The following is a 12,147-nucleotide window of genomic DNA, read 5'->3' on the forward strand; positions in this document are numbered from 1 at the left end:
CCAAAAATGTTGCATGGGTAGCTATTTTACATAATTTTGAATCATATACTTTTATTTTTTAGTTTATGTGCTGTATTTTTGTAGCAGACATTTTGACTTTGTATTTTATTTTCCCCAGCTTTATTGAGGCAAAATTGATAAGTAAGAATTGTATATGTTTAAGGCATTCAGCATGATGTTTTGATATACATATACATTGTGAAATGATTACCATATCAAAGTAATTAACATGAATTACCTCACATACTTATTATTGTTTTTTGGTCTAAGAATACCAAAGATCTTCTCTCTTAGCAAATTTCAGGTATATAATACAGAACTATTAACTAGTCATTGTGCTATATGATACCATTAGAGCTCTAGATCTTAATCATATTGCATTAGCTGAAATTTTGTTCTCAGACCAATGTCTCCCTATTTTCTCTACCCCCCACCCCTGGTAACCATCATTCTACTCTCTGCTTTTCTGAGTTTGACCTTTTAAGATTCCACGTAAGTGAGATCATGCAGTATTTGTCTTTCTGTGTCTGGCTTAATACATTTAGCATATAATGCCCTTCAGGTTCATCCTTATTGTTGCAAATGGCAAGCTTTCCTTTTTTTTAGGGATGTATATTTCACTATATCTGTCTATCTGTATATGTCAGTATCTATGTTTGTGTCTGTATGTGGGTATAGATATAGACCACATTTTCTTTATCCATTCATCTGTTGATGGACACTTAAGTTGTTCTATATCTTTTTTTTTTTTTTTTTTAAGTAGACTTCATGCCCAGTGCAGAGCCCAGCATAGGGCCTGAACTCACGACCTGAGATCAAGACCAGAGCTGAGATCAAGAGTCGGACGCTTAACCGACTGAGCCACCCAGGTGCCCCAAGTTGTTCTATGTCTTGCCAATTTTGAATAATGCTACAGTGAACGTGGGAGTACAGATATCTCTTCAAGATCCAGATTTCATTTCCTTTGGACATATCCCCAGAATTGGAATTCTGGTTCATATGGTAGTTCTATTTTTAATTTTTGAGAAACCTCCACATTGTTTTCATAGTGGCTATGCAAATTCCCACCAACAGCGTACAGGGTTCTTTTTTCTCCACATCTTTGCCAACACTTGTTACCTCTTGTCTTTTTGATACTAGCCATTCCAACAGGTGTGAGGTGGTATCTCATTGTGGTTTGGTTTGCATTTCTCTGATGATTGGTGATGAGGAGCACCTTTTCATATACCTGTTGACCCTATGCAAGTCTTCTTTGGAGAAATATCTATTCAGGTCCTTTGCCCATTTTTAAATTGGGTTATCTTTTTTTTTTTGCTATTGAGTTGTTTGAGTTCCTTATGTATTTTGGATATTAACCTCTTATTAGATGTTTGGTTTGCAAATATTTTCTCCCTTTCCATAGTTTGTTTCTTCACTCTATCAATTGTTTCCTTTGCTGTGCAGAAACTTTTTAGTTTGAAGTAGTTTAACCTGTTTCTTTCTTTCTTCATTTGTCACCTCTGTCAGATCCAAAAAAAATCATTGCACAGACCAATGTCAAGAAGTTTTTCTCCTGTGTTTTCTCTTATTAGCTTTATAGTTTCAGGTTTTACATTTAAGTTTTTAAAAAAAGATTTATTAGAGACAGAGAGAGAGAGAGAGCACGCACACATGCACGAGTGGGGGGAGGGGCAGAGGTAGAGGAAGGGAGAGAATCTCAAGCAGATTCTGCATTAAGTGTGACCCCACACTGAGTGCAGAGCCCAATGTGGGGCTCGATCTCATGACCCTGAGATCATGATCTGAGTTGAAATCAAGAGTCAGATGCTCACCCGACTGAGCCACCCAGGTGCCCCAAGTCTTTAATTCATTTTGAGTTGATTTTAATATATGGTGAGATAAGGGTTCAGATTCATTCTTTTGCATGTAGCTGTCCAGTTTTCTCAACACCATTTATTGAAAGACTGTCCTTTCCCCATTGTATATTCTTGGCTCCTTTGTCATAAATTAATTGGCCATATATATGTAGGTTTATTTCTGGGCTCTGTCATCTGTCCCACTGGTTTATATATCTGTTTTTATTCCCATATCATAGTGCTTTGATCACTGTAGCTTTGCAGTATATTTTGAAATTAGGAAGTGTGGTGCCTCCAGTTTTGTTCTCCTTGCTTAAGATTGCTGTGGTTATTCAGGGTCCTTTGTGGTTCTGTATGAATTTTAGTTTTCTTTTTCTAGTTCTGTGAAAAATGCCATTAGGATTATGAAAGGGATTGTATTAACTCTGTAGATTACTTTGGGTAGTATGGAATATTTTAACAATATTAATTCTACCAATCCATGACCATGGGATATCTTTACATTTATTTGTGTCTTCAGTTTCTGTCATCAGTGTTTTATAGTTTTCAGTGTACAGATCTTTTCCATCACTGGTTAAGTTTATTCATAAGTATTTTATTCTTTTTGATGCTATTGCAAATGAGATTATTTTTTTAATTTCTTTTTTGGATAGTTCGTTGTTAGGGTATGGAAATACAACTGATTTGTGTGCATTGATTTTATGTACCATAACGTTATTGAATTTGCTTTGTAGTTTGAACAGTTTTTTGGTGGAATCGTTAAGTTTTCCTATGTATATAAGAACAGAGACAATTTAACTTCTTCCTGTCTGATTTGGGTACCTTTGGATACCTTTTATTTCTTTTTCTTACCTAATTGCTCTGGCTAGGACTTCCAGTAATTTGTTGAATAGAAGTGGGCATCCTTTCCTTGTTTTTGGTCTTAGAGGAAAAGTTTTCTGCTTTTCACAATTGAGAATGATGTTGGCTGTGGGCTTGTCATGTATTCTTCTCTTCTTAAATTATTGAGAGTTTTTATCATGAAATGATGTCAGATTTTGTCAAATGCTTTTTCTGCATCTGTTGAGGTCCTTGTATTACCCCCCATTCTGTTAATGTGGTCTATCACATTTATTGATTTCCTTATATTGAACCATCCTTAACATCCCAAGGATAAATCCTGACCTGCTTATGTTTAGTGATCCTTTTAATGTGCTATTGAATTTGGTTTGCTAGCATTTTGTGGAGGATTATTACATCTCTTTATCAGGGACATTGGCCTTTAATTTTCTTTTCTTGTGGTGTTTTTGTCTGACATTGGTATCAGGATAATTCTGGCCTCATAAACTGAGCTTGGAAGTGTTTTCTCCTCTTCAGTTTTTAGAAGAGTTTGAGATGGATTGGCATTAATTCTTTACATGTTTAGTAGAATTTACCACTGAAGCTATGTGTAAAAGACTTTGACTTTTAGTATCTCCTCTTAAATATCACCAATTGACTGACAGTCCTTTTTCAAAAAAAATTGTTTATACAGTTTAAAAAGAAAGAGCATGGAAACTTCAAGTCTGTTTCATTTAGTGTGCTACATTCTTCTTATTGGCTATCCTTCAGAGAACAGTGTCATTGGAATTATTCCATCTTTGGGAAGACGCAGACCATAGAGTTATCAGGAAGTTGTCAGGCTCTGTGATTATTAATTTTATGTCTTTAATGAGATACAGAGGAGTCTGATAGCTAGTGGCCAGAAACATTGAGATTGGAGATTTTATGTATTTGATTTGCTATTGTGACATGGTCAAAGTATACAGTTAATCTCTCTGCTGTTCATTTACTTGTGCCCTTAGTTTGGTACTAACCAGGGTGTGAGCCTCCATAGTCATGCTTTGTGTCACCTGTGATTTTAGGCAGTGGTTTTCATAATTTTTTGTGGTTCTTCATACAGATATACAATGTACTGGTGAGTGCTGAGACCTCCAGCCTCACGAGTCTCTGGTGTTTGTGTATGAGGTAGCAAAACATTACATGTAAGACGTGCTTATGATTTTGTTCCATTTTTTTCCCCTTTTCAATCTCTGACTCAGGAATTTCCAGTTGACCTAGTTTAAGTGTCTTCTTCTGCACAAATCACTGACCTGCTTGGCATTATAATCAAAGAAGGGGACTACATTACCTGTGTCCTTTCAAAAAGCTTGTTCATTGCACCTAAGTGCTTGTTGGTTTTGTTGTTAGTTTTATGTATGTATATGTTTATATATTCATAAAGTTAGTATTAGAGTGCTGGTCTGTGCCAGGTACTTAGCAGTTTATAGAAGTTATTTTGTTCATTTGTCACAACAACCCACTGGAAGGGGCACTGTTATTTTCCTCTATTACATATAAAGAAACTGAAGCTTGGAAAAGTGTAGCAGAGTCATTCAAGGTCATTTAACTTGTGAGTGGTGGGGTTGGGATTCAAACCTAGTCCTGATCCCAAAACCCCTGTTCCTAATCAATCTGAAATAGTGCAGGTTGTATTGAATTAAACATACAGACTGCTCTATGAAAGTTGTGTGTATGTCCAATTTAGGATCTTGACCGACATGTTAATGAACTAGAAAAACTAGTGTACCAAGTACATTTCTTTTCTTTATACTACAATTGGTAATGGGATTGATCATATTCTTATGGACTTTTCTTTTAAACAAGTTTAGTGAGCTATAACTCACATATCATACAATTCATCCATTGAAAGTAAACATTTTGGGGCGTCTGGGTGGCTCAGTCATTGGGCGTCTGCCTTTGGTTCGGGTCATGATCCCAGGGTCCTGGGATCGAGCCCCACATTGGGCTCCCTGCTTGGCGGGAAGCCTGCTTCTCCCTCTCCCACTCCCCCTGCCTGTGTTCCCTCTCTCGCTGTGTCTCTCTCTGTCAAATAAATAAATAAAATCTTAAAAAGAAAAAAGAAAGTAAACATTTCAATAGTGTTTAGCATATTCACAGAATTTTACAACTATCCTCACAATCACTTTTAGAACAAATGAAACTCTGTACCCATTACCCTCGTCTTCTTGTTTCTCCCCAGCCATCCCTACCCCATCCCCAGCCCCCGGCAACCATTAACCTAATTTGCCTCCAGATTGCCTGTTCTGGACTTTTTCATATAAATGGATTTATACAATATAGGGTCTTTTGTAACTAACTTCTTTCACTTAGCATAATATTTTCAGGTTTCGTCTATGTTGTAACATGTATCCGCACTTCATTTCTTTTTGTTGCCAGATAGCATTACACTGTGTGGATATACTGTATTTTATTTATCCATTCATCAGTTGATGGACATTTGGGTTATTTCTACCCCTCAGCTATTACAAATAATACTGCCATGATACATCCATGTGCAAGCTTTCATGTGGACGTGTGCTCTCATTTCCTTAGGAATGAAATCGCTGGGTTGTATGGTGACTCTAGGCTGACTGTTTCTAGTAACTACCAGACTGTTTTCCAAAGCAGCTGTACCTTTTTACATTCCTACCGGTGATAGGAAGGTTCCTGTTTCTTCACATCGTGGCTAACACTTGTTATCTCTCTTTTTGTTTTTTTGTTTTTAAAGATTATATTTGTTTATTCGACAGAGAGAGGGAGAGAGAGAGCGAGTGCACAAGCAGGGGGAGCGGCAGGCAGAGGGAGAAGCAGGCTCTCTGCTGAGCAGGGAGCCCGATGCGGGGCTCGATCCCAGGACCCTGGGATCATGACCCGAGCCGAAGGCAGATGTCCAACTGACTGAGCCACCCAGGTTGCACCCATTATTTCTCTTTTTGATGACAGGTATTCTAGTGGGCGTGAGGTAGTGTCCACTTGTGATCTTGATTTTTGTTTCCCGAATGGCTGTTGCTGTTAGCATGCATCTTTTCGTGTGAAACTGACTTTTAAGTGTAGATTTTGTCCGTGTACACTTTCTGAAGTAAGGCATGCCTGTGCCAGTGGCGAAATTTTTCTCAACTCCTTAATTCTTACCAACGCAGAGTCGCGTCTGGAGTCGGATATAACTTGCCTAAAGTCCACCCTTTGTGAATCTTTGGCTAAGGGCACGGCACAGTGTGTTGGAAGCAAAAATTATTCATTACTTCATTAATGTATTAGGTAATGTGTTGGCTGGATTGTATGGCTGAACACACGTGTGGGAGAAGGACAGGCTTTGGGGATTAGGGGAAGCCAACTAAAGATGAGGGTAAAACAGTAAAAGTCTTGAGGGTTGGGGCGCCTGGTGGCTCAGTCGGTTAAGCGACTGCCTTCCGCTCAGGTCATGATCCCAGAGTCGCAAGATTGAGCCCTGTGTGGGCTCCCTGCTCAGTGGGGAGTCTGCTTCTACCTCTGCCTCCCCCACCCCCAGCTCGTGCTCTTTCTCAAATAAGTAAATAAAACTTGAAAAAAAAATAGTCTTGAGGATTAAAAAGTTAAAATGTCTTGGGAAAAGCATAAGATACGTGTAGGTTGATTCGAAGCTGGTTGGAACACACAAAAAGAGTGTTAATGGATCAGTACCAAACTGGGGGGATGTATAGTTTACCCCACAAATTGCTCAATACCTGAAGAATAGCTAGCAATGGTGATTTACATGGGGCACTCATTTTTTATAGGAGAATACGGTTTCTGTGTTTCTAGGACTCCGGTTTGTAAACAACAGAAACTGACTCCAGATCACATAAGTTTTTTTGTGTATGTGTTTGATTTTGGGTTTTAAAGAGGTTGCTGTCGGGGCGCCTGGCTGGCACAGTTAGTTAGGCATCTGACTCTTTCGGCTCAGGTCATGATCTCAGCGTTCTGGGACCAGGCTCCACATCGGGCTCCCCACTCAGCATGGAGTCTGCTTGAGATTCTTTCCCTCCCTCTACCTCTCTCACTCCTGCTCTCTCTCTCTCTCTCAAATAAATAAATCTTAAAAAAAAAGAGGTTGCTGTTAATTTTTATAAAGATACAGAATGCCTCCTAGACATCATTCATAGTTATGTATCTGTCTAGAAATTGTGCCTGTTGGGAAGGCCACCACAATTCGGGATTCCCTGGTCTGCTTGGTTCCTCTTGTCTTTGTTAATCTGTGTCATTCTCTCTCCTGCAGGATTTTATTTTATTTTATTATTTTATTTTTTTAAGTAAGCTTCATGCCCAGTGTGGAGCCCAGCATGGGGCTTGAACTAATGACCCTGAGATCAAGACCTGAGCTGAGCTCAAGAGTTGAATACTTAACCGATTGAGCCACCCAGGTGCCCCATCTCCTGCAACCTTAAGTTATTTTTCTCTTGTTCCGGAATTGACACTGCCCAAAATGTGGCTGCCCAAAGTTTCTGAACTTGAATGTCACATCAGGATGGGAGACCTGTGGGGCTTTCGGTACAAACTCTGAATAACCTCAGCAGCCCAGGATGGCAGGCAGAGAAACCTGTTACGCAATACTTAAAAAGCAGAATGTAATGTCCTACATGAGTTTGGGGGAGAACAAGAAAGTAGAAGAGAGTGTTGTGTACATCTAGAACGGGGAAGGTAGGATCTGTAGCAATGTGTGTCAGAAGGCATGATGATGTTGGTCTGCAGAAATAAGTGAACCCATTCATGGGCTAAGGGAAGCAGTGTGTCCTGGTCCCACTGGATGTCCATCCAGTCAGCCAGCACTTGAGGACTGTATCGAGCTCCCTGACTGCCATTTCAAGGAAGACTTTGAGAAAGTGGAATAATCAGAGGAGCAGAACCAAAATGGTAATAGGAAACCTACCCATGGGTAGCACCTTCACCTGGCGGCCGGAACAATAAAGGGAAGATAAGACCGCTTTCTTCTGCTGTTTGAAGGGCTAGTGTGCAGAAAGGTAGAGATTGGTCTGGTTTCTCTAGCAGATGGGAATTACAGAGAGGCATCTTTTAAATTCATCTAAGAAAAGACTGTTTAAGAAACAGTCTTAGAAACAGCAGTTGCCTATAATTTTGTGCTTCCTAGTTGGGGCTGTATTACTTACCCCTTCATCCAGGGTATTATGGATATAGAAGGTGCCCTAGATTTCCCCTGTACTTTGCCTACCATTTGATCGTGACGTTAGTCAGCATTTAGGCTTTGTAATTGGGCCACATTGTCGTGTCGTCTGCAGATGGCCCCTGTGTGAGCGAGGTGTACGTACGTGCTTGGGCATAGATTGTCTTTTACATGAACAACTCTCAGAGTTGCAAATCCGAAAAATGTCCCTTCTGTCTTATTTAGGCCTATTTTCTATTTCTGCCCAGAAAGCCTTCCAGTTGTTGCATCCTCCTTATGCTGTGTGCGTGTTGGGGGAACACTAACTAATTTTGACGGTAGCCTAAGCAAAATGCAATTAGGGAAATCTTGTGCCAAACATGCATCTGCTCCGGTGTTTGCCTTCATGAGCGTGCATAATCAGGAGTTTGCTTTAAACACTGTGTGGCCTTTCCCGTGAAAAAATGACGAAGTGAGCGTGCAGGAGGCGTGGTTACCCTGCATCCACTGGACTTCAGGCAAGGAAGTGCGACGCCCTCCAAGAGCACCGGGGGCTTGGGGACAGAGACTCGGAGGCGTGACTCAGGAATTGTGCACATCTGTGCGTGCTGCGCGTGTTCGCTCTATGGGGGAAGCACAATTAGGGAAATAGAGAACAAGAGAGCTAAAAAAAAAAGACAACAACGGGAAGGATGTGACATTGCAATTTATGAGACAGATGATTACAATTCCATTATAAAACTGAAAGATACTTGAAGGATGCGGATTGCCATGTCGTTACAAAATGGCTTTCTTTTCTTTTTACTCTTGGTAAACAGATTTCCTTTAGCAGCGAAGTGGAGTTTTTCTTTTTTGACTGTTGGGGTTATTTTGGTACCAGAGGTGGTGTGAAACTTGAGATATTTAGTGTCTGGTGTTTGTTTGTTTTGGTTTGGTTTTTTGTTTTTGTTTTTGTTTTTGACATAAGGAGATGAATGCCCGTTGTAAACACGGAAGTCTTCTTATATCTGATAAAAGATAAAGTCATTTATTTTTCCTTTACTAAGCATGAGTGATCACGGCGGCAGGTTTGAAAAACCAGAAAAATATGAGGAAGGGGAAATAATCGCCTATTTACCTACTATTAAAAGTCGTGCTCAGACTTCGGTATTTTTTCCCATTCTTTCTTCTTCTTTATTTTTTTTATTTTTTTTATTTTTTTAAAAGATTTTATTTATTTATTTGAGAGAGAGAATGAGATAGAGAGAGCATGAGATGGGGGAGGGTCAGAGGGAGAAGCAGACTCCGTGCCGAGCAGGGAGCCCGATGCGGGACTCGATCCCGGGACTCCAGGATCATGACCTGAGCCGAAGGCAGTCGCTTAACCAACTGAGCCACCCAGGCGCCCTCTTTCTTCTTCTTTATTATTTGGACATACAGATGGGTAATATATGGAGGTATGGACAGATATATGCACCAATGATGTACAGTTTTGCACACAAATACCTCGATTTCCCAGATACAGATGATCATGTATGTTAGTGGTTTTTAGTCTGTTGGTGGTGACTGAAGTCACTTTTTCTATTAAACATTGACTTTCTGATAGTTTGTTTTCCTGAAATGTTAAATTCAACCCCAAATTATATGCTTCTTAGAATATTATTTAGTGGGGCGCCTGGGTGGCCCAGTCGTTAAGCGTCTGCCTTCGGCTCAGGTCATGATCTCAGGGTCCTGGGATCGAGCCCCGCATCGGGCTCCCTGCTCCGAGGGAAGCCTGCTTCTCCCTCTCCCACTCCCCCTGCTTGTGTTCCCTCTCTCGCTGTGTCTCTCTCTGTCAAATAAATAAATAAAATCTTAAAAAAAAAATAGAATCTTAGTCTTCTTTTTTTTTTAGGGGGTATGGGTGGGAGCAAAAGATACATTTAAAATAATTTAATGGCCAGAGGAATAATGAATAATTGTTTTTCTTGAAAAAAACATTCCAAAATTATTAGTTGGCTGGTGGTAACTTTGGTCCTAGAAGTTGAATATACAAATTCTGGGAATCAAATCTTGTCCCATGTTACTTTGGGGAAAAATTTCCCTCTGCCGAGAACTTGATGTTTTCCTTCCTGCCCGATGGTGTTTGACAGGATGGGCTTCTCTTGACGGAGGCAGAGGGATGGGTGGGACACGCAGAACCTGTATCAGAATGTCCTAGATACACTGCTTAGTTCCCTACTCTCCCATTTAAAAAAAACAAGTTTTATTTATATAAGTAATCTCTACACCGCACATGGTGCTTGAACTCATGACCCAAGATCAAGAATCACATGCTCTTCCAACTGAGCCAGCCAGGCACCCCAAATATGTGGCTCGCTCCTTCCTACCTACCTTCCTTCCTTCCTTCCTTCCTTCTTTTCTTTTCTTTTCTTTAAGTAGGCTCCACTGCTTAGCTTCCTATTCTCATTTTTTTAAAAAAGTTTTATTTATTTAAGTAATCTCTACACCCAGTGTGGGGCTTGAACTCACGACCCAGAGATCAAGAGTTGCATGCTGTACCAGCTGGACCAGCCAGGTGCCCCTCTATTCTCCATTTTGATACATCCCCTTTTCCACCCTGAATTCTGATCAGTTTCAGGGGTATATCAGACTCTCGGTTCTGAGTGAGGAATAGGGTGTGCATGTGACGTTACAGAAGGTACTTAGAAGCTGTCAGTGTAGTAAGAGGAGAGGGCTCCAGTGGGCATGCATAGGGACTATTCTGTACACAAGGTGTCCAAGGTGGCACAAAGAAAGGGAGCTAAGCAGAGTCTGAGAAGAAATGGTCCCAGCTATAGGAGAGAAAATGTAGAACCTGGTAGTGGACGTAATTTTCATTGTCTATGCAGCGTTCATTTCCCATCTTCTTATCAGCACCCAATATATGATTTGTGGCAGCCGGCTGTGCCGACTGACCACTCACTATGCATTTCGGGAGGAATGGGTTCTACATCCAGTGTTGATGTTCTTCCAATGTGCCAAGCACTGATCATATCAGGGCCGAAGCTCACATGAAATTTTCAGTAATTGCTACAGAGTTCCAATGAAGAGGCTTTCCCCGAAGGAAGGGCATGGCTATGGGTTTCAGGTGCCATGCAGATATTGAGGAAGGTGAAGACTTTTCAGAGTGATCATTGGGGTGGTGTCTGGTGATTTTGGCTGGGATTATGCACTAGCGAGAAGAGCAAAAGCATCTAGAAGGAGCTGTTGCTTCTATGACTGTGATTTTCTGGGGGCAGGGGACGAGCAATAACTAGAGGGATTGTAGGACCAAAGAAGGGGCTTTATTTTATTTTATTTGTTTATTTTTTTAAAAAGATTTATTTAGTTATTTTAGAGAGAGCAAGCGCATGCATGTGAGCAGGGGGAGGGGCAGAGGGAGAGTGAGAATCCCAAGCGGCCTCCACACTCAGAGCAGAGCCCAACACGGAGCTCGATCTCAAGACCCTGAGATCATGACCTCAGTGGAAATCAGGAGTCAACCGCTTAACTGACTGAGCCACCCAGGCGCCCCGGGGCTTTTATTTTAAAAGACAGGAGAGTGGTAAGCACATTTACGTAGAGGAATATCTACATCGGGTCATTTTCTTGGATCATCCCAAGTTTCTTCTGCCCATTAGACTTCCCCTCAAACCTAACGTCTCTCTGAATGAGGTTACTCTTTTCATCCCCACTTCTCCCTTTCAAAACAACAGCAACAGAATCCCAACATCATCCTGCTTCTCTTTGTGTGTCTTCTCCTTGTTCTCTTCTGCTCCTTACTGTATCCTCGGTGTTTGGCATAGTACCTGTCCCATGTTAGGTGCCCAAGAAATATTATTGTATGAACAGAATAAAGGTTGGTTTATATCATGTCATCTGGGTTTGCGGTGGTGTCTCTAGCTACCTAGCCTCCCAAGCCCCTCCCCTTCATCTGTGGCAGCTGTCCCAGTTTAGACTTTTATCCTCCCTTGCCAGACGGGTTCCCTTGGCTGATTTCCACAGCGCTCAATGGTTCTCAGGTTCTGGCTGAGCGGGGGTTGGCCATAGATGTTCCTGTAAAGCCTCAAAGCCTCCATGTTTCCTGCTGGGCATTCACTTCAAACCTTGTCAACTCGCAACAGTGAGGAGTGAAGGAGGAGTCCTGACCTGTGCCTTCATCAGACTAATGTAGTATAACCACTGATGATTGGTCCTAAAGGCTTTTTTCATGTGCAGATGCTGAGGAGGCTGAGGAACCCCAGCCAGGCCTTGCTGTGGTGCCTTCTAGACCTTGGATGGGAGAAAAGTATTGCTACCTTCAGGTATGTGGAAGTTGTGAGAAAGTGAATGAGGTGCTCCAGCATGTGAGGTGTCACCAGAGGTTGACAGGAGCTC

At 41.2% G+C, this 12,147-nt stretch overlaps 1 protein-coding gene across 2 annotated transcripts in view; it reads left to right on the forward strand.

Moving 5' to 3' along the window:
- The window catches only part of TIAM1 (TIAM Rac1 associated GEF 1), a 377,611-nt gene that overhangs the window by 144,588 nt on the left and 220,876 nt on the right, over positions 1-12,147 (forward strand). The window contains exon 3 of one of the 2 annotated variants that reach the window (XM_045902569.3): positions 11,989-12,074. The exons of the other annotated variant lie outside the window; for it this stretch is intronic. The gene's annotated coding sequence lies outside the window, so the exon portion shown is untranslated. The remainder of the gene's footprint in view (positions 1-11,988; positions 12,075-12,147) is intronic. 2 annotated transcript variants of the gene reach the window in all.

This window comes from Mirounga angustirostris, unplaced genomic scaffold (assembly GCF_029215605.1).
Source record: "Mirounga angustirostris isolate CCGP_5_RB_7025 unplaced genomic scaffold, mMirAng1.0.hap1 SCAF_1, whole genome shotgun sequence".
Classification (NCBI taxonomy): Eukaryota; Metazoa; Chordata; class Mammalia; order Carnivora; family Phocidae; genus Mirounga; species Mirounga angustirostris.